The sequence below is a fragment of the Lupinus angustifolius genome, chromosome LG15 (genome assembly GCF_001865875.1).
Source record: "Lupinus angustifolius cultivar Tanjil chromosome LG15, LupAngTanjil_v1.0, whole genome shotgun sequence".
In the NCBI taxonomy this organism is placed as follows: Eukaryota; Viridiplantae; Streptophyta; class Magnoliopsida; order Fabales; family Fabaceae; genus Lupinus; species Lupinus angustifolius.
Window position 1 is genome coordinate 13,538,140 of NC_032023.1, and position 5,401 is coordinate 13,543,540.

The following is a 5,401-nucleotide window of genomic DNA, read 5'->3' on the forward strand; positions in this document are numbered from 1 at the left end:
CCCCCTTACTCGGCAATTGGGAGGAGTTTTATGTTCTTCTAACATATATTTGAAGAGTCTTCTTGCATCATCACTTCTACATTCTTTACATTCTTAACCTCTCAATCCACTCATCCTATATATACATATATATATATACTTCACTTCTTATCTCACAAGAACAAAAATGGACTACATAATCTCTTCAGTGTCACACAAAAAACAGATGATGCAAGGAATTAAAGTTAGAAACGTTAAAGCCAAAACAGTCCAAGTGGTGCAATTCAAGCTGAAATATTGAGGAGGCACTAACCAAATAAAAGGGGTAGTGCATTGTTACAAAAGGAAATGAACAAAGAAAAAAATCTTGGCAATCTCACTAGTTTCCCTAACCCAACTAAAATTTATCTCAAAAACCCATTTCCAAACAAACTCCTTAATCTGGGTCTAATAATGTCTCAAAGTCTCAACCTTTATCCTCTCCATCAACATACACATACCCCTTTCACCTTTCAATCTCTCCCTAAAACATATTAATATATATTTTTAGGAGATTATTTTTGTGGCCTTGATGTGAAGAAGGAATATATGTTGTACATGACATAAAACATTGTAGTTGATTGTTAGTTGTGGGATATTGACGAGACTCTCTCTCCCATACTTCCTCATTTGTATTTAATGTCCCCCCTCCATCACTATGAGAGAAATGAAAAATTAAATAAAACTCCCACACCATTACCGAGTTATGTGGGAGAAAGTAAAAAAAAAAACAGTGAATCAACTATGACATTGTTGAGTGTCCTACAAATACACCATTTTGATAAAATTTCAAAAAGTACATCAAGACTGTAATTTTTTAGTAAATGTGCACCTGCTGCTACCTTTTCATTGTATACAATTGATTGTCATGGCAAGTTTTTTTTCGTGATCTAAGTTAACTAAATATTTTAGAATTTTTGAATGTATTGTGGTTAAATTCATCTTTAATTTTGGAAATAGTTAAGAATTACATCGTGTTAAAAAAAGCAGCAAAATATTTATTAACTTTTCCACCACTTACCTTTTGACCACTCTTATATCTCTTACTAGTTGGATAGAGTGGTGAATCAAATGAACAAGTAGCCTTTGTCCTAAAAAAATGCCATATAAAAATAATGATATATTATTCAAAATTACGCCTCAAATTATGTCAATAGTATTGACAACGAAGCAAGAATAGAAAAATAATAATTTTAATTGACATATTATAGTTTCATCGTCTATCTTTCTCAAATCAATTAATTTATACCAAATAATTTAGTTTTTGTTGTTATGAAATTCCTATTTAATTAAATAATATTTTATAATTAAATGGGACGAGAGATCTTCATTTTCAAGTAAGGCTAAGTAGTTCCTCAAGTTGAATAGATGTTGGATAAGAATTCTATATTTGGTTAACAAAAGAAAAGTCAAAAGAAAGAAAGATTAAAAAGAGAAATAGAATAGAAAATATGATATTTTTGTTGTTGTTTGATATGATAGAAAATAAACAAAATATTATATAAGGAAATAATATATTATTTTTAATATTAACATTGACATGCATGTAACAAATTTTTTTAAAATGTACATGGACTTAGTGATAAAAAATCAGTTACTAATTTTCTCTACCCGAGTTTTTTTTCTTATATCTGAAAGAAACCAAAAAGACATGAAATCCACAATATTTTCCTCCATTTCTATTATTAGATGCAACCAAACAATAAAAAAAATATTATTTTCTTCCTAGTTTCATTTACCTCCTTTTCATTCTCTTTGGGTACATATATTGTATAATTATTTGCTACAATGTTATTAATATTATACAAATTATTAAATTGGTACAGGACGATATAATGATTTAACTAGTAGAACACTAATTAAAACGCATATTAGTTAAAATTTGATATATGTATATATTAGCATTAATCTTAAAATCTAGTGAAAAATGTGATAAATAATTTTATTTAAATTATTTGTCAAAAAACATGTTTGACTTGATGAAATATTATATTTTAGAAGTATAAATATTATATTTTAGAAGTATAAATAATATTATGTTTGACTTGATGAAATATAGACAATGGTTGTGTATTTGATTATCCCAATAGAATTTTGGTAAAAATTAAGTCACATTCAAAAAAGATGTATATTTTTAAATAAAAATTGATCGATGTGATCGATATAGTTTAAATGAAAACAGTCAGTATAGTCAGTTTTGATCGATTTTAGTTGATATGATTTTGTAACTAGAATAATTATTGTACCATCCCAAAATAAAAATCAATTCACTAGTTTTCTAGTTGAACTGATTCATAGGATGCAGTTTAAAGAATTATGATTTGATGTTAGATTTGTCCCATTTTAATTGACCCATTAGTTTTTTAATAAAAAATCATATTTAATTTTTTTGTTCATATTTGACTTCGCAACTAAAAAATATTTATTTAAGGTGACATCTATCATTTTTTTAATGATTTAGATTTGAATACTTTTAAGTAAAATATATTTTGGATTAGTCAATCCCAAAATATTACTATATTTTTGTCAATAGTTTTTTTGCTGAGAAAACTTCTTTATTTTTTTTTAAATTGTAATAAAATTTTATTTCAATTTTATAAAAAAATTATTCAATATTTAAATATTTAATTATACAATATATTATGCTAAATGTTTTTGAAAAGTAAAAATATTTTTTTAATTATATGCACTAGATAATAATGATAACATATATTTAAATTTCTTTCTTAATAATTAATCTAAAATATTATTCTAATTTATTATTGTTATGATGCATGCACCTGAAATTTAAGATAAAAAAAGGAAATCATTAATATTTGATTTCATTCATTCTTACATATTATTCCCTTTTCAATTTTATTCTCACTTAATGCAATCAACATCATTATCAAAATTCTGCTCCTCAAAGATGATGGACCAGTATGACTTCAAACTTCATATGTTAAAAAAGTGGAGATTAAAATACACCTATACTCGAAATTAAAGTTATATATCTCAGAATATAAAAAAAATATTTTTTGTCGATTACTTAAAAATTACTTCAATTTAGCATTGTATGGTATAATGTTATTTTTAACATTTTCCTTTACAACATAAGGTTATACATCCGAATTTAAACATGGAGAATGTTGATGAGTACTGATATATGTTATTATTATCCTTTTCTATCCTTTTTAATTGCATTAAACTTATCACCCTATTTTACTTTTCTGCTATTTTCATCCTATAAGTTTCACCACCGTTGTTGATTTACATATACTTTCAACAGTTTTTTTGTAACAAATGTTACAGACCTATAATAACATATTGATTCATTATGAACAGTGATGGTGAGAGCATGGTCAAGATGAGATTTAGAGATGAATTTATATGATAGCACAGAAGTAAGAGTGTGATATATGTCTTTTGGTTCTTTTGGGCATGAGGCATATAATTAAGTTGAAGTGAAAAACAGAAAATTTTTCAAGTAGGTAGGAGGTTATCTGATTCTACTAGATCTCCTTATATCAGAGGATGTCATGCTTTCTTTTTCTCCAATAATCGCACTACCAAATTATTTTCACTATTTGCCTACCCTCTTTTTTCTAAATACTATCTGATATTGAGAATACAGGCTGATATATCTTCATTCAAATATTCTATCTACAAAATTTGTAAATAGTGAAGTTAGCAATCTTGCAAATCAACATAACATATTAAAGTTATAGTCTCTTTGAACCTTATCATATAAAGTAGGCATACAAACACACACGCACATATATATATATATATATATATATATATATGCAACACCAATAAAATATAAAGGCTGAAAGGTCCATACAATGGTAGGTTTGATAACAAAGAGACAATTAAAATAAAGCATAAAAGATTAAAATATGACGCAACAAACAAACGAGATCACTGATGAGATGCAATTAAGTGGAGATAACAGATGCACTGCCATTACGAGTGGCTATTATCTTCATCACCCATTAACACTTGACTCACTCTCTTCGTCTAATTGATCCAACAGTGCGTGATCTATTCCTTCCAGCTCAATTATGTCGCTCTCTTCTTCTTCTTCCTCATCCTCTTCTTCTTCTTCTTCTCCCTCCTCCTCTTCTTCTTCTTCTCCCTCCTCCTCTTCTTCTTCTTAAGAGACAATTAAAATAAAGCATAAAAGATTAAAATATGACGCAACAAACAAACGAGATCACTGATGAGATGCAATTAAGTGGAGATAACAGATGCACTGCCATTACGAGTGGCTATTATCTTCATCACCCATTAACACTTGACTCACTCTCTTCGTCTAATTGATCCAACAGTGCGTGATCTATTCCTTCCAGCTCAATTATGTCGCTCTCTTCTTCTTCTTCTTCTTCCTCCTCCTCTTCATCTTCTTCTTCTCCCTTTTCTTCTTCTTCTTCTTCTTCTTCTTCTTCTTCTTCTTCTCCCTCTTCTTCTTCTTCTTCTCCCTCTTCTCCCTCTTCTTCTTCTTCTTCTTCTTCTCCCTCTTCTTCTTCTTCTCCCTCTTCTTCTTCTTCTCCCCCTCCCCCTCCCCCTCCTTCTTCTTCTTCTTCTTCCTCATCTTCCCCCTCTTCTTCCACTTGTTGGAAAGTCGGCTGGATTGGTTGTATTAGGAAATGAGGTGGGACTTCGACCATGGGAACGGGTGGGTCTTCTCCTTGGTGATGATCACCCTCAGCAGGAGTAGCAAGATAAATAGAAGCGACAAGATCAGAAGGAGCAATAAGATTAGCAAGAGCGACAGGATCAACAACTTCTACTTCATCATCAACAACAACGACAACAATTGTTGTGGCTTTTCCTCACCAGTGGTGGAGGTAGATGAAGTAGAAGGATGAGAAAATCCAAGTACCCTTCTAGTAGGATTGTTAGGTATCAGTGGCGGAATACACCTAGAAGAGGGGTTGAAAAGGTGTAGTGGAGCTCAAGTTCCAGTTTTCTGGTTTTTACACACTAGCTGATGAAAATGCGCATGTCAAGAGGAGCACTTTGGAAAGCTTGCCCACTATGTGTTTTGATGAGGACAATTTATGTTTCATAAGAGCTTGAAGATCATCAACAAATCAACCCGCTTAAGCCTCAAGATTGGTATTAGACTTAGACTATTAATTAGTTTAGGTTGAGTCTAAGGCTTAGGTAAACTCAATACATGTCTCATATGCATAATACATTAAATCATTTTATTTTGAGATATGACATTCATAATATGTTCATGCATAATATACATACATGTTATCTGTGCATCTTAGGCATAAACTTAGTGTTGAACATGTATAAGTTAAGTGCATAACGTATTTGAGTATTGCAATTTAAAAATATACATAGAAATATGCAGTTAATCGATTAAGGTAAGTTTTAATCGATTAATGTA